General features: G+C 49.6%; 1 long non-coding RNA gene across 1 annotated transcript in view; it reads right to left on the bottom strand.

Moving 5' to 3' along the window:
* Nucleotides 1-12,258, bottom strand: part of LOC124090817 (uncharacterized) — a 33,711-nt gene extending 21,453 nt beyond the window's left edge. Inside the window, exon 1 of the long non-coding RNA XR_006851235.1 lies at nucleotides 11,969-12,258. This is a non-coding gene — a long non-coding RNA (uncharacterized LOC124090817). The remainder of the gene's footprint in view (nucleotides 1-11,968) is intronic.
* Nucleotides 12,259-27,002: the final 14,744 nt, after the last annotated feature.

The following is a 27,002-nucleotide window of genomic DNA, read 5'->3' as shown; positions in this document are numbered from 1 at the left end:
TGCCGGTCCGCGGACCACACTTTGAGTAGGAAAGTTGAAGACTGGAATGGCAATTGCTCCCCACCTGCTCATTATAACAAAATCCCCTTGCTGGAATAGCAAGAACTCAGGAAGCTCATTAGTTGATGGGATTTTCTCTGTGCCTCCTTTTTGGAAAGCTGATAATAAACTCTTACACTGATATAGCAACTTACTGTTTATAGAGCCCTTTCCTGTTTGTCTACTAATTCCTCTCCCATTCACCCTGGGAAGCAGTTCAAGGAGACAAAATTCCCCGTTTATCAAAGGAGGAAACTGAGGCTTGGGAGGACTCCATTTCCCGGCAGCTCGGTTTGTGTGACACTGAAAAGCTGGCTTGCTTCTCCCTGGCCTGTCAACAACAATAGCTTGCAGCCCACAGCTCAGGAAGAATCCAGTCTGGAGCAGAGGCAAGAGGTAATGGAGAGCATCTCAGTCCATTTTCTGTGGCTGTAACAAAATACCTGACACCAGGTAATTTATAAAGAATAAGTTTGTTTGGCTCACTGTTCTGGGGGGGCTGGGAAGTCCACACATCCAGCACTGACATCTGCCCAGCATCTGGTGAAGGCCTTGTGCTTCATCCTGACCTAGTGGAGTGCATGGTGAGACAGGCAAGAGGGCTAGCTGGGCGGAGAGCTTCCTCCCTTCCTCCTCTTACAGAGCTGCTAATGCCAACACAGGGCCACACCCTCACGATCTCAGCTAATTCTAATTATCTCCCAATGGTCCCATCTCTATCATTAACATACGGCTTAGGGGATTAAGTTTCTAAGGAACTAAAGTGGGGGGCGGGGGGCACAGCAAAGCACAGCCAAGACTTTTGCAGTGGGAGAGCCTCTCGCCATGCCCAATGATGGGGGTGTCATCACTGCCGCACACACTCAGACCTCCTTGTCTTTTAGGCACTCAGCACACTTGTCCACCCTGACGGACAGCCTGCGAGGTACCTCCTCCTGCCTCTGCCCCCCCTTCACATCAGCCTTGCTAGTCTGTCTTCTACTACAGTTGACAGAGTGAGGGCTCAGAGAAGTTCAGGAACCGTCACACAGTAAGTTGCAAAGCAGGACTCAGAGTCAGAGCTCCCAGACCCAAGTCCACGTCGCTGCAGCATTTATGTCTTCTCAACCCTTACTACCCTAGTGGTCTTTGTGCTTCCCACTCCGTAGTGCTTCACTCTTCTAGAAAAGTCTGTTGTGTTCTAGAAACATCCACTGAATAGAAATAAGCTGAATGGATCTGAATGAGCCTTTATGGTATATTTCAGGAGCTTACTGCCCCCTGAAGTGACAAGAAAATAGGAACACAGCATTTTATACTCTAAATAAAGGTAGCACAACATTATGCTTGTGAAATTGCCATGGAGGAAATGTTGCAAATAGAAGTACTGTACAATTAGCATCGGGGCCGCGAAGGCATGATAATTATTTGTTTCTGTTTCACGGTTTCTTGTGGGTAGAAGACCCAACCTGCACATAGGTTTATTTCACCTTTTTTATTTCATTCTTAGCGATAATAAATATAAATAATAACTACTCCGTTTTAGCACCTATTATTTGCCAGATGCTCCACTGAGTATACATTATTTCACATAATCCTTGCAAAAAGCCTTGAGAGTAGGTGTTATTATCTTTAAGCTAAGGAAAATGAGGCTCAGCAAGCTCAAGTACCTGGCTCCAAAGCGGGTCAGCCCTGGCAACAGGGCTTCCGTAGTTCCCCGACATTGTCTCCCCACGTAGTCTCTCCAATAATGATGCAAAGTCAGTTTTTAGAGATCAAGTTGTCTAACGTAGCACCCTGAAATCACCCACAACGGGGCCCTGGAGACGGGCCTGCCTATGGCTGCATCATTCGAGGGTGAAGCAGAAATCCAGAGAGGCGTTCTCACCCAGCTGCCCGAACTCCGTCACAAAACAGCCCGTGGACTTGGAGACGCCACTCCCTGTGACCCTTTGCTTGGGATGGAACACAGGGCCTCATGCATGCTCGGCAACCTGTGAGTGACACATTCGTGACTACAGTCCATCTTTCCATTTCTGGAGATACCCAGTTGGATTGCTTTTGCCCAGAAAGCAGAACTCACGTGCAAGACCTGAGTGAAAAAGCAGGATCGAAGGTGCTTGGAGAAAGTCACATAACAGGGGTATGTTTCTGAGCGTGACGACATTAACATTTCAGAGCTAGAAATGTTAATAGAAGAAGAAATAGAAAGGATAATAGGAGAAACCATCAAACTCCTGACTGCCTCATTCACGCAAGTCAAATAGTTGTTCAAAAAATGCGTCCCGGCACCTAAAGTGAGGTTGGCCCTGACACTTCACGTGGTGGGAAGAGAAAGAGCCCCTGGAAGCCAAGTCGTGTCCGGGTCAACTTGTCAGTGACTTCCCTGTTCTCCGTTGTGATTGACTGTCCATAATGGATCCTCTGGGAATGACCTTCCCCAGAGTCCCCCCACCGAGTTTCAGATGTGAAAAGCAGGATAAAATCATTGAGGAAGCTCCTTTAGTTCAGGCCCGCTGGTCTCCAGGGCATTCTCTGATGAAGAAAAACCAAAAAACAAAAGCGTCATATCTGGATGCAGACGGCAGGAACTGCTGCCCCAGCCTGGGAGGAGATCCACCAGGTCAGGAGAGCCGCCTGCTCCTGTCTTACACTCCCTGGGGAAGGTTGGCACCCAAACGGAATTGGCTGGCTGGATGGAAGAAGGAAAACAGGGTGGGCGGGAGGAAGCAAGAAGCCTCGTCTCACTCATCAGGACCGGAGAGGGGCGTGTCATGGAGTGGAGCCACATAAGGAAACAGAGGTGAGACCGCCCCGACTAGAAAGGAACCCAGAAGCAGTTCACCCTCCGGGTGCAAGGTGCAGGAAGGGGTGAGGGGGCCTGGAGGAGAGACCAGCACCACCAAGGTTTCCATGCCCACCTGAAGAACTTGGTCTTTTCTCTCCAGCAATACTCACCGGGAATTGGACGGTGGTAAGGCAGAGACAGTTACCATTGGAGTTGGCTTTTGGAAACAGCATGGCGGCTGCAGTGTAGAAGGTGGAATAGAGGGTGGGTAGCTAAGGGAGCAGGAATGAGTCCTGCAGGCATCCAGGCAAGGCCGGGGAGGCCTCCAGAACGTGCCATTGAGCAGCACCAAGCACTAAAAAAGCAGGACAGCAGGAGGGAGGTCTTGATGCCCACCCACCTGCTGGGGATGAGCAAGGGGAAAAAGCAAGGCTGACCCCAGGTATCCCCCACAGAGGTGCCGCAGGGAGGAGGAGCATGTTCAAAATGTGCGGCTAGACACAGGAGAAATTGCTACACTCTGTTGCTATTTTATTTCTCTTTCATTTAGTTTGGACAAGGGAGGCCACGCTCCTTCAATAAGGCCTTTCTTTTCTCTAGCCTTGGTCATTCACTGGAGTTGGGGTTTTGGGGGGGGGCTGATGGCAGGGCTGCGGGCCAGGGGTAATAGAAAACAGGAGCAGAACCCTCCGCTGGCTGTTAAACAGAGTGGAGCCGAATTGGGGAGGTGGCAACACCTGCCCTGTGTCCCAAATGCTGGACACCCAGAGCCCCTGGTGGCCCCAGGCTGGACACTCTCCCCAGCAGGTGGCCCAGCAAGATAGAGACACACAAGGAGTAAAAGCCAGCGTCCCCACTGTCAGGTCAGAAGGTTTCAGGAAGAGGTTTAGGGACCATTTTTTCCAGCTCAGACTTTTTTTAGTGATTTTTTAAAAATTCCTTTCGTGCGTGGATTTTCTCTCTGTTAGTTTCAAAGGGCTGCAGCTTACTTCTGACATTTCCCGATGACAGAGGTGCCTCTCCCCAGCCTGTCCTCACTCTCATCCTAGACTCCGAAATCCATTGTTCCCTCAGAATGGGAAGAGGACCCCCTGAAACAGCACGTGCCAGGCCGTGTCTCTGCAGAGATCTCCCTCACTCCCACAGCCTGCCCACCAGCTCCAGACCCTGGCCGCCTTCCCAGCTCACTCCCACCAGCACTCCCCAGCCTCACAAAGAAAAGAACTGGCTGTTTTCTCCTTCCTCTAAGCTCTCTTTCTCTGTCTGTCTCTCTCTCTCTCTCTCTGTGTCTCTCAATCTCCATGTCTCTCTATCTCTGTTTGTCCCGTCTCTCTCTGTCTCTCTACTGTGTGTGTCCGTTTCTCCATCTTCCTTACCTCCATCTCTCAGTCTGTCTCTGTCTCTGTCTCCCTCTCTCTTTTCAAATTTCAAAGACCCTTCAAGTACTGGCTGTTCAGCGAGGGCGAAGGAGGCCTCTCGGGCTGGACTGCAGTCAAAGCCCCGTGCACTTCTAAAGGCTGCAGGCCCATCTACCCCGAGTGGCGGTGGCAGCGGCAGCCCAGCACTGCGACTGGCCATCTGTATGCAAATCTCAGCAGACCCAGCAAACTTGCATCAGACTGGCCGGCCGGGGGCTGTGCGCTCAGCAATTATCAGTGCACATCGGGCCTTTGTGCCCGTGGCCGGGCTTTGTGGGCGCCGAGCCTGCCCAGCACCTGCACCTCGGAGGTGGCAGATGGCAGGACTTGGCAGCAATATGGAAGTTCGCCTGAATGTGGCCGAGCCACCAATGGACATCTTTTATTTCTTCCTGGGGGTGGGGAGCTGAAGAGAGGGGATTAGTGCTGGATTTACCACCCAGTCACACACTAGGCAAATATTTATTGAGTGCCTACTATGTGCCCCTCCACCAGTGGTCTAAAGAGGAGCCCCACAAAGGAAGGAAATGGTGTGGGTACATTATTAGGAAGAAAGGAAAGAACTGGGAAGGGGCTATTTACATCCAAATTGCTACAAATGCAGTTGGCAAGACAGGTTGACAAAGGTCTCATTTTCATTCCTGGGGACTGTGGACATCACACAGTGGGCCGCAGAAGGGGGCTGGGGGTCCCCCCCTCTCCACTCCCCACAGAGCCCAGCTCCTGCTGGGCCGCGTGCCACAGTCCTGGGCCGGCTGCTGGAGGCCACAGCCAGGGCGCTTTCCATCCCCAAGTTCACATGTTCTTGAATCTTGGCTGTGGTGGGCCTGGCCAGGGACCCAGATGAATACAGCAAGTACTGTTTCACTGTCCGTCTCCCCACAGCAGGGAAATAACTTGGGTCCACTGTGGAGACAGGCCCTGGTCACCACTCTGCTGAGAACACGCTACCTCCCCCAAGATGTCTGTGGAAACATCATTCAGCAGAGTCCTGGGGGCCTTTGCATATTTGCAAACACTGACCACAAACATCAGTCTGGGTCCCCTCAGCCACTCTGCGAGCTGGTGCTCTCTCTGTCAAGCCCATTAGGAGAAGCCCGGCGAAGACAGACCATGCCGTGAGCTAGGTGGAACCCAGACCAGCCTTGGTCTCCGCTCCCCTGTTGAGCTTTCTGGACGGGAAGACCACGTCTTTCCTTCAAAAAATAGTAGGGCTCTGCTTCACGTGGCCACTGGAATGAAAGGCTGTTTGGGGAAGACATTTGGACAGGGACTAAACTTTACTGCTCCCTTGCAGATAAGATAGGCCCTTGATACCGTCGCTCCACACCACACAGGAGCTGCGGCTGGTCCCCGGGTCTCTGCTCTTCCCCTCAGTCCCGCTCCTGGCCCTCTTGCTACCTCTCATCCTTTCACGGCTACTGAGCCCTTGCTCTGCCGCCCTGGCCTCGCACTCCCTCTGGTAGAAGCCGGTTGCTTGTCTACAAAACCCCTGCTCTAATTTACAGAATGCATTGTGTGAAAACATGGAAGCCCGCTGGGGAAACTGCTAGAGTTCCTTACTGTCCATTTGTCTGAGTCCATGTGGGCTGTGTGACAAATGACCAGCGATTAGATGGCTTAAACCACATTCACTTCTCACAGCTGTGGAGGCTGCAAGTCCACAGTGGAGGAGCCAGCAGACCCAGTGTCTGGGGACAGCCCTCCTCCTGGCTGCCTTCTTACCCAGTCTTCACATGGTCCAGAGCTGAGGGAGGGCAAGCTCTCGGGTCCCCTCCTATAAGGGCACTAATCCCATCTCGATGGTTCCGTTCTCCTGACTCATCACATCCCAAGGTTCCCCATCTGCAAATACCATCCCACTGGGTTTCCACACTGACTGAGCAGAAGGGCATAAGCATTCTGTCTGTACTGCCACTCCAGAGGGGCATTCTCTGCCCGTTAAGAAAACGGCACTACACGTCAAATCCCACCTCTACGTCAACATTTCTAAGGGATGGAGTTGACCTCGGAATAAAATCAGAGTCAGCGTCTTACAGTTCTCATGCTGGGAGGTAGGTGAGCACCTGCAGGAGGAAAGGACGGGAGCAGGGCATGGCCATCTCACACTTCCCCGATTACAAACGAAGCCCCGGATGCCATCTTAGGGCCCACAGTCAAAATATCCAGTGGGGTAGGTGATACTGGGGACCGTCTCCAGTCACGTAGGCATCTCAACCTCCTGCCAGCTACATCTGACAACAGGGCCCCTGACTGCCCATCACCACATGAAGGAAATAGTTCCCTGTCCCATGTGCCAGGGGCAGGGCTGCTCTGATGTCCTGGTTCCCAGGAGGGGGCAGGAGCTCTGAAAACTGGCCTTCTGCCCACTTCCTGAAGGAAGGAGGACTTAGGGCACCCTTGAACTGCCTTACATGTGATGCATTTATACTATATAGGGAGGCCAACTTGGATGAGGTGGGAAAACTGAAGTGGGATGATCAAAGACTCCGAAATGGGAACAATTCAGAGATGCTCAGGAGCCAGGGGTCACCTAATTTAAATGCAATGAAACTTAATGAGAAAAAAGTAAAATGAATTGAAGTCAATTAAAGAAATCCACTGGATCTGAGGGGTAGGACTTGGCCCCTGTCAAAGGGAAGCCCAGTGGGTTTACAGGCCAGAAACGTGGCTTGCTCAGGTCTGTATCTGAGATAACTGGGCAGCAGTGACATGGAGGGATTAGAGTGGAGAAGTAAATAGAGGCACAAGGCTACTGAAGCAGAAGCAGGTGGCTTTTGAAGATAAGGAAAGGTCTCTTCCTTGATGTAAGATGAGGTAGACTGGAAAGAAAGTGGTAAAGGGAGAACAATTTTGCTGCCTGGACTCAGGCTCCTTACCTACAAGTTTGAGGCACTAGTACCTACCCAACAGAATTGCGACGATTAAACAAGCAATGTCTGTGAACGTATCTGGAGCAGTCCCTGGCATCAATGGATGAATGGATCAATGGAGGAATGAGAGAATGGAAGGAAGGATGAATGGGTAAATGGGTGGTAGATGGATGAATGGATGAAGAAAGGGAGGGAGGAAGGAATGGGTGAATAAGTGCATTCTTCAAGATCCTGTTCAATTGCTACCTCCTCAAGAAGCCTCCCAGGACCTCCCTTTGTACCCTGTCCCATCCCATGTGACTTCCTTCACAAACCCCCTATAATAAGTTTCCGTCTTCCTCTCCTGCGCTGCTGTGTGTCCCCCAACACACTTGTGTGGTTAGATACTCATTCAGCACTTCCCTCCCTTCATCTCCCCTCTAGCAATGGACTCCTTCCTTGATACCCCTCCATTCCAAATACGGGGCCCTGGGCAAACAGCTACATGTTGGGGTTTGGGAAGGGAAATCAGCTATCAACTTTCCACTCTATAACCTTGAGCAAATACCTGAAACCCCACAGGGACTCCCCACCTACAAGGTGCGCAGCTACATCACAGCGGAAGGCAGGAGATGCATAAAGTCCCCAGAGTCCCCCCCTGGGGCATGTGGGAAGCTTGCAGAGGAACCCATGGAGGTAGAATGAACGCCACCTTGTGGTCAGGAGGTCTCAAAAGCTCATGGCCATCTCTCCCTCCTGACAGGAAACGCAGTGCTCCCTTGGACTCGGGATTTTCCACCCAGCTTGCAGCTCATGCTCACCTGGCTTCATGTCCACATCTTCCAACTGCAATGCTCTAGAGCAGAGCAGATCACACAAAGGCACAAGGGGTTATGGTACTCTCACAGAGGAGAAAGCATCCAGGAGAGGCCACCGTCTTCCATGTCTCCAGGAAGGTGAACCATCCTCTGAGACTGGGGCTCCCTTAAGTCCCACCTGCACTGAGGATTTTTTAAAACTTTTTTATTTGTTCTTTTTAGTTCTATCTGACAGTTAGAGATGTATAACCAACATGTTTAGTTATACATAACTATTTTAGTTGTACAAAATAGAATGTATTTTGACATATTATGCCCATGTGGAGTATAACTTCCCATTCTTTCCTGCCCGTGATGTGGAATTACACTGGTCATGTGCTCATATATTAACATAGGAAAGTTATGTCTGATTCATTCCACTCTCTTTCCTATTCCGTCTTTCCCCTTCTTTTCATTCCCCTTTGTCTAATCTAAAGTGCTTCTATTCTTCCCCCATGAGGTCCCCCTTATTGTGTGTTAGCATCCACATATCAGAGAGAACATTCGGCCTTTGGTTTTGGGGGAGATTGGTTTATTTCACTTAGTATGATGTTCTCCAGTTCCATCCAATCACAGGCAAATGCCATAATTTCACTCTTCTTTATGGCTGAATAATATTCCATTGTGTGTGTGTGTATATATATACACCACATTTTCTTTATCCATTCATCTGTTTAAGGGCACCTAGTTTGTTAGCTTAGCTATTATGATTTGAGCTGCTGTAAACATTGATGAGGGCATGTCACTACAGTATGTCCTTTGAGAATAAACTGTGGAGTGGGAGAGCTGGGTCAAATGGTGGTTCCATTCCAAGTTTCTGAGGAATCTCCATACTGCTTTCCATAGTGGTTGCACCAATTTGCAGTCCCACCAGAAATGAATGAGTGAACCTTTTCTCCCACATCCTGGTAAGCATTTACTGTTACTTGTATTCTTAATAATTGCCATTGTGACTGCAGTGAGATGGAATCACTGAGAATTTTTAAATGGGATGCAACAGAGCATGAAAATAAGCATAAGAGAGGTTCACCCAACATTCTAAAACAGCCCCTGCTGCTTCATTTTGTGAGTATTATTTTATTACTTTGGTTTTGATTCTAAATAACAACTCTCTCTGAAAAGATTACCTGATTCAAGGAATTGGCCACAGCCATGGCAGATGAAGACCTGCCAGCCAGCCCACAGTGCTGTCCTCCAGAGCAAAAGAAGTCAGCTTGTTTTAGCAGGAAACTGACCTTTGGTCATGAGCAGCTTGTGTATTGAGAGCACTGGGGCATTAGTAGAGGTGCAGGGTCCTGGAGGACAGGGAGGCGGGGGCACTTTGAAACCTGCACATCTTTGCTCTGCACAGTGGGGCCGGCAGTGTGCTCCAGAGTGTATGATCCGTCCACTTATCCTGCTTCCTTTCTTCTGAGTAAGTCCCTCGGGCAAAGTGGCAGTGCAAACACTTCAGAGGCCAGGACCAGGGCTCGCACGCAGGAAGGGATAAAGAAAGGGCTGCATTGTGCAATGTGATTCCTGGCCAGATGTCGTTTTTTGAAACATAGAAAACAGTGTGTGTGTGTGTGTGTGTGTGTGTGTGTCTAGAAGGACAGAATGACAGAATGGGAATGGAGGTCCAGGTTCAGATCTTCCAGAACCAGCTATGATGTCTTGAAGAAGACAATCAATCTCTCTGGGCCATAACTGAAAATAACAGACACCAGACAAGGCAGTGGTGCCTTTGCTTCGGCTGCTATGTGTGAGCAGGACAACGCAGAGGCACAGTGCCGACTTCTCTAACCAGTGCCACGGTAGCTACCATCGCCTGTCTAGTCCCTCCATCTGAAATCTCCATGCCTCCTGCCGTGGTTGAACTTTTTCCAGTACTTCCTGTAAGAGAGAGCTTACCATACCCATCACAGATGGAGAGATGATGTTCAAAGAAAAAAGTGTTGGGGGGGAGAAGGAAGGAAAGAGAAGAAGGGCCCCCTCCGAGCAGGCAGGGGCCATCAGGTCTTGGACTCAGAAGTTTCACTTTTGTTAATCCTCACGACAGCCCTGAAGGATCAGTAGGTGTGATTTTCATTCTTGTTGTAGACAAAGTAATGGAGATTCAGGCGCAGCTTTCCCTAACCTTGGGTCTAGCTAGATGCAAATCACGTGCCCTCTCAAGACACAACACCAGAGTCAGGATGGCTTTACAAGCAGGAGTCGCTCAGGGGAGCCCTCTGCCCAGAAGCCCTGCTCCACCTGGGTCCCATCTGAAAGAACACGGTCTCCCATTTATGTGCCCATTTCCAAGAAGAGAGTCATCTTTCACTATCAAGGTTCAGTTCTAAAAATATCTGAGCACGACTGGCGACGGAGCTCAGTTACCTGGCACTTATCTGGTATGTGTGAGGCACCCTTAGCATTGAAGAAAGAAATTAGCTAACAAATAGAAAAATCTGACCAAAGCAACTTCCCCTCTCCCTGTGCCACCTAGGACAGCCCACAGCGACCTCTTTACACCAGGTGGGCAGGATACTACCAGTTGAAGGAAAGCAGTCGACACCAGGCCAGGAGCAGTGGAGGAGAGAGGCACTGACAAGTAAGGCCAGCAGAAGCCCTGAGGACAAAGGAGTACTGGCTGACACCTCTACGAGCCCCCAGCTGAAGCAAACCAGGGGACATGCCAGCGGACCACCCACCAACTGGAAACACTGAACTCTGGTCCTTTGCCTGGGGGTCCCAGTTTCTCCACAAATTCAACAAGTATCACGATGCAATAGGGGTGCTGGGTGCTGGGGATAAGATGGAGACAAGGGCTTGTCCTGTGTGTCACATAGTCTGGTGAGGAAGAGTGACTCAGAGGGCCCCATGACATTCTAATCCACCACTGAGTGAGGAGGAGAGGACTATCACTGCCCCGGTGGCGAGTGGACCTCTCAGAACCTGAGTTCCACATGTAGAGGGCAGCCCTGGAAAGCTGAGCATGGCCAGGCTGGCCTCCGGGAACATAGGCCAGCAAGGCCACCTTCTTGCCGCACCCTCCCGCACTCACCTGTGTGGCTGGGCCCCTCCCCCACCCTCACCACTCACCACAGCAGCACTTGGACTCCACCTCAGCCCCTTCCTGCAACCCACTCCCCACACCTCCTCCTGCTCCGGACTCCCCCAGCTCCATCGCTGGGGGTAGCGCCCATCCCAGTTGGCCTGGCCCCAAGCCCTCCTCTCCTTCAGCCACCCATCTCCGTCTCCCTGGCCCCTTAGCATTGGGCTGTGCCAGACTTTGTTGTTAACTGTTCTGGGAGTATTAATTCAATTCCACTTCACAACAGTCCTCCAAGAGAACTGCTATGGTTAGCCACACTTTACAAATGAGAATCTGAGGCACCGAGAAGGGAGGGCACTTGTCTGCGGTGGCACAGCTAGTAAAGGGCTTAATGGATTTTGACTCCGACCATGACCCACTACCTCATGTAGTTCCTCAAAACATGGCCCCTGGCCACCATTGCTCCACCCGGAGCTGCTACACACACTCCTACCCCATAAACACACCCACACAAAATACAGCACACACCCAACACACTCACACACACAATACAACGTCCATGCACAAAAATTATTGTGTCTGTCTACAGTCCAAACATTCCCATTTCCTGAAGGAACAATTCCTTTGCCTCCTCCCAGAAGCTGACCCCAGGCTGCTCTCCCAACAGCCCTTTCTCCAAAATGGCTCTAAGGTTTTTGTCCACTCTCACCACCTGGCCTTTTTAGCTCCTCGTGGGAGTCATCGTCCTGCCCATCCTGGTATCAGCCCGGCACAGGCCACTGCTCTGCAGCTACTGTCCCTGTTCAAAGGGTCGCGATGGATTGGTGTGGCGTGTCTATGAAGCATGTTGCGAAAACAACAAAAGGATTTTAATCAGTGTCTTTTACCCAGTCCCTTGAAAGATAGCGTCCCATGAAGGCGTGATCAATTTTCTCTATGCAGTTGAGCCTCATTATTCAAGACTCTGTGAATTTGCCTGTTCACTAAAATGTATTGGTAACCTCCAAATCAGTACTCACGTGATTTCAAGGTCATTCTTAAACACGCGCAGAGCAGCCAAAATTCAGTCTCCCAAGGCTCCCATCCCAGACTGAGCAGGAAAGCTCTGCCTTCTTCTCCCAGCTCCCACACTTGGGGAGGGACTGTGAAATCCATCTGGCACGTGTTTTCACTTCCTGTGCTTTTTTTCAGTAGTGATTTTGCATTTAAAGTGTCCTCCAAGGTATGAGGCTGATGCCTGGTTCCTTCACACACTGAGGCTGTGACCTCCCGGTCACATGTGCTTCAGTGCTGTTGGTTTGAGTTTCATGCTGATGAATCAAAGATAGGCATTAAATAAGGTGCCTTTAACAGAAACACGAGTAAAACAAGGTTACATACTGATTAGCTAACAAAAATCCTGTGAGTGGAGGCTCACGGGAACCTCGCCCTGCATTTTTCCTAGAAGCCGTGGTTTGCTATTAGCTAATTCAGTGTTCATGGTGACTTTGGAGAGCTTAATGATCATGAACGCGTTATGGTCAACTTTCTTTAAACACATGCATACATATGTACATACATACACACATAGGAGAATACCCACACACAGAGATACCTGAATCTTTTCCTATTCATTCACAGCAAGTACTTTTGTGCCATTTGTAGCCATTTAAAGCTAGCTTGTCCTTTCTGTACATGTAAGTCATCAGTAAGAAAATGGTCACCAAATCCAAAGCCCATCTCCTACCTTCTGAACTGCACAGTCTCATCTGAAGCTGAGCAGCATGTAGCCAGCTAGCTCCTGAGCAGGCAAAGCCCAGAACTGCCCTCTGGAAACTACAGCCACTTCTGAGGGACTTTAGGGCAGAGTGCTCCTGGCAGAGCCCTTGTGCCACCTGCCCAGGGCTACTATCCCCTAAGGAAAGGGGTTAGTTCATTTCCTGACAAACTCCTCTGGTATCCAGGTACCCAACTGATGGTATTGCCAGGAAACATTCCTAATCAGGAGGCAGCAGGAAACTTGCAAGGAGAAGCAGGCCCAAGCCACCTGGTTCACTTTCCAGCAAGACTCCCCTCTCCAGCGTCCTGGAAGCATGGGTTTGAAGCCTCCAAAATCCGAACCAAGCAATTCTGTGCATTCCCTAAATAACCCTTTGCAGATGGATAACCTCCCCTCAATCTTCTCGTTTATAACTTACCTAAGTCCTTGGTGCTACAATTTCATTCCCTCCCTGCTTGATCTGTTCTCAGCCCACAAAGAGAGACTCTGCCCGGCAGGACGCCCACTGCTCTTCCAGCCGGATTAGATGGCCCCCGGGGCTGACCTGCTTTAGGTTAAATGATCCTATTCATTGAACTTTTCCTCCTCCCAACTATACTGCCACCCTCATATCAATTTCCTGGCTCCTTTTTGGACTTTCTCAGTGAACAATGTCAGAAAAGCTTCCCTTTGTTTAGGGCCTTATAACATCACTCTCTTCCACTTTTATCCTGGAAAGCCAAGCACATACCAGAACCATTTTTTTTTTTAAGGAAACCAGTAATCGCTCCACTCATTTCACCCCACTTAATTCATGATACGTTCTAGGACACAGAAGAAGCTCTGTCGTTGCTGTTAAGTATCTATGGAAGTTATATTAGGATAATATATTCACTTCTAGAAACCCCAGGTAAAGTGCTAATGATGATCCATATTATTCCTATACTTAAGACTCAGGCACTCAGAAACTGTCACAATAAAGGGAGGGCTAAGCCAGTTTCAGTTCCTAATTAATCTATTAAATACTCTCTCCGCCTGTCTCCATCTCGCTCCTCCACGTCCACAACACATCCAGGGGTGTTGAGCACTCCTCCATTAATTCCTGGCACTTGGGGGCTTCATCCTGGGTTCTCTCTTCCAGGTGTAATTTACTGTAATCACCTCGGAGAATGAAAGCCATTTTCCAGAAGCCAGGGAGTAGGCAGACGCTCATTTGCATCCCACATTTCAAGTCCTAAATGACTGCTGGTTCCCTAGAGGTCAAATGAGAGCAATGCCTGTCATTTTGCTTTCTGTCATCTGCGTGGCTCTTCAACATGCCAGGGACTGCCCCTGCGAAGGGAGCATTTGATCCTCGTTTTCTTCCCAGGCTCCAAGGTGATTGAAGATGCCGATGGTTTGGCCACAATCTGATAAATGAAAATCGACAACATAAGAGCGGAACATGTAAATTCACTGAGATGCACAGCAGTCTGGGAAAATGACCAAAACCTGGCTTAGAAGAGAGAGTTGAAGACTTGGGCCATTTTGCCTGGGGAAGAAAGTATTCAGGATGGCAGGACAGTGCTTGCCTGGCCTGAGGGAGGGAGGATGGTCTGAGGCTGCAGGTCTCAAGGAAAGAGGAAAAGCCACGTGGCCAGACCTTACCAGATGCATGCAAAGCCCAAATGCAGCTCCCGCTTGCTGAGTTTCGGATGCCAGGGACACCTTCCTCTCCTTAATCCTCGCCCTAGCTCAGGAAGGCAAATAGGATCACCTGCATTTCACAGCTGGAGAGACAGAGGCTCTGAGGGCTCTGGGCCCTGGCCACAGTGGAAGAGCACACACCGCACAGAGGGTCAAGATTTGAACTCAAGTCTGCTGACTCCAAAGCTGTGCGTCTGGAGGAGCCGCCCCCAACAGGCCACAAGACCCTGTGCAAAAAATGTTTGGGGGCACAAAAGAGGGATCCGTAAGGGATGCGTGTGGGAGCTGATGACCTCTGGGGACTCCTCCTGCCCTGAGATGCTACCAAGTGCATATCTTCAAGAAGAAAGTACATAGGCTTTTGTTGTTGTTTTGGTGTTGTAATCTAATAATAGCAATCATGTGTGAAGTGTCCCCGTGTCTGCAATGTGTTGGGCAATAAGGCAGACTTTTAACAATGTTGTCCTGGTCTCTCAACCCTCTCACCACCCTGCCAACTAGTTCAAATTAACCCACTTGTCTCAGAGAGTCCATGTAACTTGACAAGACCGTGGCTGAGCACCAGCAGAAGGCTCCAAATCTATCAGATCTGGTTCACCTCCCTGAGCAGACACTTGACACCATGAGAAATGAAACAATGCTCTAGAGAATCCAGACTCCATGGGCTGGGGCTATAGCTCAGTTGATAGAGCTGCTTGCTTAGCATGCACAAGGCCCTGGGTTCAATCCCCAGCACCACAAGAAAGAAAGAAAAGAATTCATACTCCAGAGCAAGACTTGTGTTCCCATGTTCACTCCACTATGACCTGCTTAGCTTTTCCGAACTTCAGGATTTCTAATCCATAAATGAAAACAATTGCAAGTATGGACTGAGTTAAAGCATTAGGTGTGTGTCTGGAGCGTGGTAAGTGCTATACAAGAGTTACTTAGAATCTGTTTTTGTCTGAGAAGATTGAATCTGCTCTGAGAAAGTGAACCTACACAGTGTGCTGAACTGGGCTCCGGGACTCCCCAGAGCGTTCTCTGGGACTGACAGTCATTTGTCCCATATCTGCTGGAGATGGTGCCAAAACACTACACTTCCTCACTGGCAGATGCTCTGCAGACGGTGGGAACTTTTCTCAGCAACTTTAGGCTTTGGAAATTGGAACTTCCTTGCAGCTTGACTGTCTGTCTGCATAGGGCTCTGGTTTCAGACAAACTTCTCACTGAGACCAGGACTCCTTCATGCTGAGAAAGAAGCAACCCAGCTGCCCAGGAGAGGTGAGATGTCGTCACAGAAGAAAGAACTTGGTGAGTGAGAGTGGGAGGAAGTTGCTCATTCAAGGGGTCAAGCAGCCCTGGACATCACCTCCTGGACATCACCTCCTTCTGCAGTTCCTCATAGTGGAGAGGAATAAAGGGAAGATTCAGGAAAAGCATTCAAGCACAGACTCATAACTTCCCCGGATGAGAAGGGAGAGGCAGAGGCTTACGAGGGGCTTTTCCATCAAGCCTTGGTCGATAAGTTGAAGGATAAATGCTCCAACAGATGCTTACAATTAATCTTTTTCTCTTGGGTCCTTATTTGAATATTCAAAGTATTATTCTCAAAAAAAAAAAAAAAAAAGTTTCTGGACCCTACCTGCTGGTATTTTGCATGCCTTATCTCATGAGGTCATCAGAATGGAGAGGGGACTACTGAAGATGTGACCAGCCAGGTAAAGCAGGGTCTCTGGGGCACACAGATGGTAAATGGAGAGACTGGAATTTGAATCTAGATCTGTGTTGCTTCAGAATCCACCCTTGGGGCTGGGGCTGTAGCTCAGTGGTTGAGTGCTTACCTCACATGTGTGAGGCACTGGGTTCGATCTTCAGCACCACATTAAATAAATATAACATATTTATATATATATATATATATATATATATATATAGTGTCCATCTACAACCAAAAAAAAAATTTTTTAAATCCACCCTCATTGGCTGCAGGGGCCTGGAGGTCAGTGTTGGCTGCATTCACCCACAAAGCTCCTTGTAAGACAAGGGACCTGATGAGGTGCTAAAGTCTGCCTTTTTTTTCCTCACAAACTTCTAATCACGCGAATGCTGCGGGTTCTTATCTGCTGCCACTGTGGAGCCAGGAAAGTGAATGTGTCCAGGTCAGGACCCCCCGGAAGAGCCAGCAGCCTCAGGAGAGAGCTGAGGTCCACGTGGGCCACCAGCGTCGGGCAGGAGAGCAGGCACAGGGGCCTGCACAGCTCCACCTGCTACATCGCGGGCAGCACCAGCTGACATCCAGAGCACACAGCAACGTCAGCTTGGCCTGCAGCAGCCAGCAGCTGTGCCAGAGAAAGGCACCACCCAATCCCCAACCTAATGAGACTAAAGCAAGGCCTAGACTGTAATCCACCGCTCCGCAGAAACCAATCATTCCTCCTCATTACCAGGCAAAGAAATGCCTCTCAGGGCCCCTTTTGCTCCTTACAAACAAAATAAAACAAATCCTTCCTATGGATTTCATTTGCCATTTAATGCAACCTAATGATTTCCAATTGAAACCATATTCGTATTTGTATTGACTTATTAATAGCACATCCATTTTCCACACAATAAAGCCTGAACATGAACTGATGGCTTTGACCGAAATGCATTAGGTAGCATTAAAGATTAAATAAACACTGTTTCTATGAATAATGTTTAATGTCATCTATTTGTCAGTCTATTGAAAATTGATCTCTGGGTATTTCAAGCTGGGGTTCCATGGAGTACATTTCGAACATATTACGAGTAATGACTGTGCATTAGGACACAGAATGTTTTCCAGGCCATCGGAGAACTCGTTACGACTTTAGAATATTCCAGCTAATTTGCACAAATTGTTCCAACGTCAATGGCAAAAGCCAAGCACCACAAGGACAGAACTGAAACACATGTCTCACTCCAAAAAGCAACTTGGAAATGGCTTAAAAGGAAAACGAGAAACCTATGCCTGTTTCCTCCCTCTGGGCACAGTGATAGCATTTGCCCATTTTGATAATGATTGATCTTTGCTGTTTCTCCTGATATTCTGGTGGGCTGAGCTCCACACTAGAGTTCAGAAGGAGGTCCCCTCCGGCTCTGCCACCAGAGGCACCCTGCCTGCTCCTTGCAGAGTTCTCCCTCTGAAAGGCAGCGGTGGGGTCCGATGCCCTGGAAGCATCTCCTGACTTTGATTTCACAGGTGTCACTTCCTGGAGGACCAAGATGGTGTTCTCTTTGACTTTGTGTCCCCAGGGCCTGACACCCAAGCAAGGTCTGCAGAAAGGAAGGCCAGACTTCCCAAAACTTGTCTCAAGGTTAGATTTTCCTGGTAGACTTGCCTTCAATAGACCAGCAGCAATAATTATAAAATAATTGTTATGATCAAGTATCTTCTACAGGCAGGGGAGATGCCAAGTTTATTATACACATCCCCTCTAATTGTCTCAATAATCTCCCATCAGCTTATTACCCCTATATGCACACTGGGTAGCTTAATAGTAATAATTGCCATTATCCCCGAGACTTTTATTGAGTGACTGGCTGAGAAGGCTTTCACACCCGTTCTACAGACAGGAGACTGGAGCCCAAACTAGTGAAGTGACGGACTGATTTCTCCCCAGTCCCTTCTTGGTCTCTTTCCCTCTCTCCCTCCCTTGCCCTCAGATTCCCAGTCATCTTTCCGCTTTTCCACTCTTTCCCGACAATCCTCTCCTCCCTGCCCCCACCTCTCTACCTTCTTTTGCTTCTATGACTTGGGAAGTCTTCAGATCCCAGGGTTCCAGGAAGGCAGGCCTAACACCTTTCCTTCCCAAATGGAAGGAGAGAGCCAGGCGGAGCACCCAGACCTAGGAAAGGGATCCATCCTGAAGGTTCCAATTCCACACAAGTCCAGGGAAGAGGTTGGGACAGTTGCTCCCTGGACAAGGGAGAGCCAAGGGGGTGCACGCTGGGGAACAAACTGGTCAGATGAACTTGGGGCACATGAAATGTTACCAGCCAGAGATCTTTTGGACAGAATCTTTAAAAAGCCACCTGGCAGATGTGCATGGCATCTATCCTTGATCTTAACCTAGTGCATCCCGAGAGGCCTCATGAACTAGCCTAACTCCAGACTTTCGAGACAAGAACACTAAGGCACAGAGGGACGTTATCCTCCGTGGACCCTCTGCCAAGTGGTCCCCAGTTCCTAATGGTCAACTTTTCTAATTTAAAATTCTGTTTCCTATCAATTCCATTGGCTTCTGCCCTTCCTTCAGCCTGGGCCCCAGGGCAAATAGGGTTTGTTCCAGTCCCAGAGGACTTCACTGTGGTGTGGAGCCACCTGTCACATGGTGGGAGTGCCGTAGAAAACAGACAATCGGCAGATTGTTGGTTACAGTTGTGCACAGACAACTGTATTAGTGTTCACCCTGCCATATGGCTGGGGAATCGCCACAGCAAGCCTGGCCCCTGGAGAGCCTGGCACCTCACCTGTTCCCTCCCTCCCCACCTCACTCTGGCCCTGCCCCAGGGCTGGTGCTGGAATCCCCCCTAGAGGCCTCAGAAAACCACCATCTCTGTAACCCATGCTGCCACTGCTCGGTGGCTGCCTGCAAAGGGAGGCAGCCTTCTCAGATGAGCATGGTGTTACTTTCTCTGCTACAGAGGTGACAACCTGAGACTCGGGTTGAGCTGCCCAGGGTCACATCGTGGGTGAGCATAGAGCATCAGGACCAAGTTGGGAACACAAGGTGGAGCTGATTCCTGAGCTCAAGCAATTCGTGATGGCTATTGTTCTAGGACGTCGCCAACTCTGACTGGCTTCCTTCCACACCACCTTCCATTCCCAGGTTCTGAGGTTCTGCTGGTCTGGGCTGCCGGGTAACTGACAAGTACTGTGAAGCCCAAATAAAGCATGAGATAGACTCCACCCTTCAAGCACTGAAAAAACAATGACGTTGAACATTCGCTGAGTGACCACTTTGGGTGGGACTCTGTGTTGTTTCACACATGACTTTATTACTATTGTTATATTCTATGTCATTACCGTCACCCTCATTATACAGATGAGGCAACTGTGGGACAGAAATGTTGGTCAGATGGTTCCTAAATAAAAAGGCTAATATCAAAGCTGTGGCCATTTTCCTTCCCAACACAAAACAAGGGAAGAGGAGCGTAGAAGCAACACAAACAAGTACCCAATTGTCTCTGGCAGAAAGGGCTAGATCCATTAAGGAGAGGTGGTCCCATTGAGTGTCCTTGGGTAGGGGCATTTCTGCTGGGCCTCAAGTCTGGGTGATATTCTAGCAGCCCAGGGTGAAGAAGCAGGTGTAGATAAGAGGTAAGACAGGAAGGTGGCCCAACAAGGGAAGGCATGTTGGGGAACAGTGAGCTCCCTTGGACTGGAAAGGAGGGGCACCTCTCCCCAGTAGGAGCCCCTAACCCCTCATTTCACATATTATTTCTTCCATCCTTCCAACAACAGCCCTGAGCGTGGTCTTTCTCCCCTCCTTTCACACATCACAAGCAGAGGAGTGAAGAGGTAAAGCAACTTACCCTCCGGGCGGGCCCGATTGCAGAGCCAAGGGCTCTTTGGGCATGCCTCTGCCTCCCAAGATGCTGGGTATAACAGAAATCTGTTCCCTGGACCGAGGACTCTCAAGATCATGCACTCAGTGCTAAGTGACCTGGCATCCTCAGAAGCCTGGTGCAGGCCTGGCACCGAGGCCCCCCGGACCAGCCGTTGGCCATTACACAGATTCCATGTCAGCCTCCTCCTTCTGTTCATGAGGCCTGGGGAGCATCGTTTATGTTGTGGAAACAGAGAGGACGGAGCTAGCTGGTCCCTCTCCACCAGCTTTCTCTGGGGCTTGACAGATCTCTGTCCGTGAGTCAAGGGCATGGCATTAAAGGAAGCTAGAGGGACTCAGCCGGCTCGGGGTGAGGAGAGGCGAGTCTGGGCCCCTGCTCTGCACCGGACATTTCACCACTCTGAGCCTCAGGTTTTCCGCCTATAAATTGGGGTATTTTCAAAGAAGACTTCTTAGTTCAGCCTGTTACAACAAATTACCATAGAGTGGATGGATTAAACAGCCTCAGGTTTCTGGAGGCTGGAAGTTGAAGATTAAAGTAAAAGCAGATCCTGTCCAGGAAGGGCCTGCTTCCTGGCTTGCAGGAGATATGGCAGAAATCGTGTGGCAGAAAGGACTAGCTAATGCTCAGTCCTCTTCGTACAACGGCACTAATCGCATTTGGGAAGGTGCTACCCTCGTGGCACAATCACCTGCCAAAGGACCCACCTCCCAACACCACGACGTTGGGACTAGGGTGTGTGCACATGTATTCTAGAGGACCCAAACATTTCGTCCATTGCAGAAGATACTGGCAAATGACATCTGTAGCTTGACAGGGATAAAGGGGGACTGTCCAGCTCCAACACGATGAGCTACAGAGGGGAATCATGAGAGAGACTTTAAAGCCTGCAGAAGAAAGCCATTCACCAGCTGGCCCAAGTCCAGGCTGAACCAGATCATTCTCGAAGCTCCAAGTGTAAAGACGGAAACACTTGCCTCCCACCCCAGGGTTCCTTCTCCTGGCCACATCACTTCCATTAGACTTCTCCTTCCTTCCCTCTGCCCTGTTGCATCAAAAAAAAAAGACCTCCTGCCTCTTCATACTCTGACGCCAAGGCTGCTGGACTCTGTCCCCAGGGAATTCTGAGCCTTGATTCTGATGATGGAAGAAGGGGCTTCATCCCCAGTAGAACACACCAGGAATCATCATGTGCTCCAGGCTCCAACCCCCGTGGAGGGGAGCAGAGCCCTGTACGGGGCCTCAGAGCCCTGCCTCAAGTCCCGGCTCGGCTTTCAGCCCTTCTCCTCTCTGCGTCTTTGTTTCTTCATTTATAAATGAAAGGCTCAACGTAGACGATTGCTAAGTCCCTTCCAGTCCACAGCCTCTGAGGATGTCCACTTGTGGCTACCAGCGTGCAGCTGGGAGAACTCACTAGCACTCCCTCTAACACAGGAAGCTTTTGAGAATGTGGCTGGACCGGTATTGTGGGTGCACTCAGGTCCTCAGCCTCCAAAGAAAGAACAATCCAGGTGACCTTTCCTCGAAGGATTCCTGCTGGATAAGAATCAGGTTCACAAGGACCTCCGTCCCCCACCCACAACCACTAGACTAGACATGGTCCTTCTATAACTTCAAGTTCAAATAGATACCTGATCAGAAGAAAATGATTTTTAACACATAAACTTTGTTTTCATATATATATATATATATATATATATATATATATATATATATATAATCCCATTTTCTTCCTTTTGTGTGTTTCAGGGGGGGAAAGGCTTAGTAAAGCACAAGAAAGATTTTTCTTTTTCAAAAGATTTGACTTCAAAGTTAGTTAAACAGCATTTTCCCATAAATAAGCATGAAAGCTCCATCTCCTGGGCTGATTTCCTTCAGTTTATACATTGACTACAATAACTCCCAATTCTACACATGATGCCAGCTCTCTTTGAATAATAAGAGCTAAAATATATAATACTGGTACTTTAACACACACGTGCACACAAAGAATTGAATAACCTCAACCCTAAACTATTACAGTATTTCAAAACAATTTTCAACATTTCTTGATTTCACACATCTTTGCTTAAATTATAGGTTACTGTCAAGCTGTATTATCCTGTTGATCTTTTAGTTTGTGCATCAGAGTCCAAATTATTTGTTTTAATTTAATCTTCTTTTCTATTGGAAGTGTTACAGCTATGCCTCCAGCATTTCAGTCACAATAGGGATGAGTTATGCCTTTCAAAAGAGAGATTCTTCCAATTTTAGTGACAATGGGGCTGTTGGAGAATATCTAGGTACATGCAGAGGAAGAAACTGAGGCTCAGAGAAGGAAAAGACCAACCCTGATGTTCCATCTTGCAGGGGTGGGCTATTTCTTCTACAAAAAAACTTTTCAGCTCTTCAATCAAAAAATACAACAGGCTGAGTGCAGTGGTACATACACACCTGTAATCCCACCAACTCAGAGACAGGAGGATCACAAGTTCAAGGCCAACCTCAAGGTCTCAACAGTGAGATCCTGTCTCAAAATAAAATATAAAGAAGGCTGGTAATGTAGCTCAGTGGTAAAGTACCCCTGTGTTTGATCCTCAGTGCTAAATGTGTGTGTGTGTGTGTGTATATTATCCCTATGAACTTTCCCTTTTCTCCATGGGTCTATTTGCCCAATTCCTTAAAATCCCTCTTCCTTAAGTGGAGATTTAGGGGCATCTTTCACATTGTCTTACCTCCTGTTTCCAAACTTCATCAGCTTCATTGAACTCACCCCCATTCTGACCTTGGGTTTGCCCTGCCATGGGAGTCTTCACTGAATATTTCGAGCTGTATAAACTGTTAAAATTGTCCCAAGGACTTTAGGGGAACAGAAGTCTCAGCCTCTCCGTCAGGGAGATCTGGTACCCACAGATCAACTAGAGTTCTCTACACCATTCCACCAATTGGTTGGTCCTTCTAGCAAGACACTGAACAAGGGTTAGTTCAGCTGTCACCTGCTGTAAGACACTTTCCCTAACCCTCTGCCATCCCCCGACTCTGGTTATAAGACTTCCCCTGTGATTACAACCACTGCCTTGATGTGTTTTTCTGGGGGGAGCTGGGGATGGAACTCTGGGCCTCATGCATGCTAGGAAAGCCCTCCACCACTGAGCTATACCCCCAGCCCCATGACACCCTCTTGAGAAAGGCCCTCAGAAGGAATCAAGGTAGAAAGGGAGCCCTAGATACAGGAACAGTGAGCAGAAACCTGGAGGGCAGACAGCGTGGCCAGGGAAAACACTCCCCAAAATTAAGGCCAAAGAAGAACCTCCAATCAGGCAGCAAGACAGAGGCAGGAGGCAGATTTTGAAAAGCGTCGTGAACCCTGTTGAGTTTGGATGGTATCCCAAGAGCTCTGGGAGCTATGGGAAGATGTTATTAATATTCTTTAAGTTATTAAAGTAATATATATGGGCAGGCGTGGTGGTGCACACATGTAATCCCAGTGGCTCAGGAGGCTGAGGCAGGAGGATCACAAGTTCAAAGGCAGCCTCAGCAAAAGCAAGGCTCTAAGCAACTCAGTGAGACCCTGACTCTAAATAAAATACAAAATAGGGCTGGGGATGTGGCTTAGTGGCTGAGTGCCCCTGAGTTCAATCCCCAGTCCCCACTTTCCACAAGAAAAAAAAAGTAATATGTGTTGTAACAAGTGAAATAATATACAGATGAATTAAGAAAAAGCAGATCTTTTCTCTCCAACCAGCTGCCATTCCTCTCCCAACCTTAGATAACTGCTGTTAACATCCCAGTGTGTCTCGAGACCCTTGCAGAATTTTCTCTTTGATTCCAACATTTACAACAGATACACCCGCACACAGGGGTTGTTTGGCAACTGAAAAAAGAATCATGGTACGAGTATTACTTAGTGACTCAGTTTACCTAACTATACACAGTAGCAATGACATTCCATAAGGTTAGACAGAGATCTAACTGCTCCCTCCCTTTCTCCCCCTCCATCTCAAGAGATATAGGTGCACCCTCTCTCACTCGCCTATAGCTACCCCAGGCTATAAGCAGAAGACGGATCTCAGTCTCCATTGACCCTGCAGAGAGAGGGAGAGAGGAAGGGAGAGAGGGAAGGAGAGAGAGGGAGGGAGAGAGAGGGGGAGGAAGAGAGGCGTGAACTTACATATATGTCATTTATGTCATTTGACACACATGGGGTCAGGTTGAATATACTGGGTTGTTATTATTTTTATGCCCCCCCCACCTTCTTCTCTTTTGTTTTCCTTGAGTGCTTTATATTTTAGTGCTTTACATTCTAGGACTTTCCCCTCAGGTGACTGTTAGGGTCTGTAAACAAGTCTGGATGGCGCCTGGCAAAATGCCAGAGGGAGTGGTTTATGAAGTAACGCCAGTGAGCCATTAAGTGTGGAGATTCCTTATTAGTTGACTGCTGTATCGAGTTTATGTTAATTAAGATAAGCTGTGTGTAATGTATATATACCCCTCCTGTCCTACAATAAACGGCTCCCACTCTTGCTGTATCAATCTACACAAGTTGCTCGTCACCCCCGGGTTATTTTGCTGCAGCCGGACTGCGGCAGGTGACCACATAAGAAAACAACTAGATCAAGGCAGAAATGGAGGCCTGGAGATAGGAGGCTGCTCTTGGGTTCCAGTCAAAAGCAGGGGTGTCTTGGCCAAGGGAGAGACTGTGGGGTAGACTCACTGGGGTATCCTTGTTGAGTCCTCCAGTGAAGGGCTGGTTCTGGAGACACTGTTTTGAAGAGGTGCCCAAAAATCTTGGAAGACAGGATGACTCAGGAAGAAGAGGTGAGTTTTCAGAGCTGGGTTCTGCACCAAAGCTGGGTAGTCTCAGGCAAGTCACTTAAACTCCCTGAGCCCCACATTTCTATCTACAAAACAGGAAGATTCCTACCTCCTTAGATCCCAGTGCAGACTAAACAAATTGGGCTGGTGTGGAAGTCACTTAGTCTCATGCTTGCATGTAGTAGACACTAAATAAATACTTAAAACGGGCCCTACTGTCCAACACCAGGTCCTCACAAACAGATTCCTTCTCTGCCACCTGCCCCTAGCCAAAGCTGCTCATGGCAAGGCTTCGTGGCCACCTTCCTGAAGACCAGTGTCGGCCCCAGAACCTCATCAGGGCTGCACTCAAGAACACTACAGGTGGCCAGGCAGGAGCCTGGGAAGCCTCCAGGGAATATGTCTCCCAAGGGTGCTGGGGCCTGAGGTCGATTTAAAGCCTTAGGTCATAAGCAGCTTCTAACTGTGTGACCAAGACTAGATTTGGGGTCCAACCTGATAGGGGCACAGTCACTTGAGTGCCTTCTCTTTGACTGGTGAGCAACAAGCCTCCGGCCTTCTCCAGTGCAGGATGGGTGAGCTGCATCCTCAGGGGCCTGAAGGGAAATGACCCAACCTGTGGCCAAGAGCAGGCTGAAACATGGGCAAAGTGGCCTCGCAGGGCTGGGCCCCCACTGCGTACACTCCAATCGCAGCACCTGCCCTTAACTGGTGCTTCATATTTGCTTACTGAGGGAATGGAGAACAGAAGGGAGTTTACACTCGGATTTGCAGCGATTCTTGGGAGAGGCTGGTGTGAGGGCAGTGGGTGAGGACCATGGGGCATGCCCAGGGGAGAAACATCCTCAGCTCCCCTAAGGGGACACACACACACACACACACACACACACACACACTTGCACACAGCCTAGGACTCCCTGGAGAAGCAGCAGAGGAGAGGAAGAGGAAGGGAGAGCATGAAGGGGAGAGAGAAGAGGCCGAGGAGGAAAGGAGGGGCTCACAGGTTGTGGGGGCACAGGCCCTGTCTCAAAGGGGACCACATAAGACATCACGGGAACAGCCCTGGCCTGGGCATGGAGGGCTTCTACACTGACCATGCTTGCCCTGGCTGGGATTCACTCCAATTTCACAGGACTGAGATGTCCCACGAGTTACTCCCTCACAGTTCTTTACTGTGTCTTCGAGTGTTTTGGACCTTAATGTCCCCTGAGTCCTGGGCAGAGCCCTCAGGGGGGTAAAATAGGACTCAGCTGGAATAGAGTGCGGTGGAGGCCACAGCAGGAGGTTCCCAAATGGCATTCCAGGAGGGGAAGAGGAGGGAGGCCTCCCTGGGGCCTCTGGCCCCCCAAGTCCCTGCAGCTTTGCTGGGAGGCGGGGAGCCACTGGCAGGCCAGAGCCGCATCCAGCCGGCTGGGCCGGTTTCCCTTGTTGCAGACAGCCTGGCTCTAGGCCCACCTCCCGGTGCCCTGGGCCTGACATCTTCTGGGCAGAGCCGCGGTGCCCCGGGAGCCGTGTGGATGGTGTTAGTAAACACGCTTTCTTGCGCCCAGCCTGGCAGGGCCTGCGGGCAGCGGGAGGGCGCAGAGCTGGCAGCTCCCACGACTGGGCAGGCGGACGGGCAGGCAGACAGGCGGGCAGCCGCCCCGCACAGCCAAGCCAAGGCCCAGAATGGAGCAGCTGCTCCCGTCACCATGGCGACGGGACTGAACAATGAGCAGCCAGAAATGCAGCATGGCCGCCTGGCACTGTGGCCACACTCTCGCCCAGCCAGCCCTCACGCCGACTCCTGCAAGCACACATCTCCATGTATGCTCACGCACACGTGCACACACCCAGCAGAGGCCGCCCGGCCAGAGATGCACAACAGAGAGGGGAAGCGGAAAGCCAGGAGAGGGAGAGAGTATGGAGGGACAGACCCAGGAAAAGAAAGGGAGAGTGACAGGGGACCAGGGGTCACAGCTTCACTGCCACGAAGTTGAGCAAATTCTCACCCCTGAAGTCTAGCTAAAAATACCTTTTAAAAACCCAGCCGGCTTTGCAGAGGGTCAGGTGGTGCCCTGGATTCTTGTGTAACCCAAGAGCTCAAGGGTTCCAATTAGCAAAAGGCATCTCGAATCAAATCACCTTCTGCTTAGAGAGGGGTCCCCAAGAGAGCCTGAAGGAGCTCTAAGTCCCAGGAAATTAGAAGGACGCTTTCTTAAATGGACCTAAATCCCGCGTAATTCCTCCTTGGAGATAATGTGGAGGAGAGGCCAAAAGGT

Source organism: Marmota monax, unplaced genomic scaffold (assembly GCF_021218885.2).
Source record: "Marmota monax isolate L192 unplaced genomic scaffold, Marmota_monax_Labrador192_F-V1.1 WCK01_AAM20220418_F8-fsc00010, whole genome shotgun sequence".
Classification (NCBI taxonomy): domain Eukaryota; kingdom Metazoa; phylum Chordata; class Mammalia; order Rodentia; family Sciuridae; genus Marmota; species Marmota monax.
Note: the sequence above shows the minus strand (reverse complement) of the source record. Positions and strands in the feature narration are given on the sequence as shown.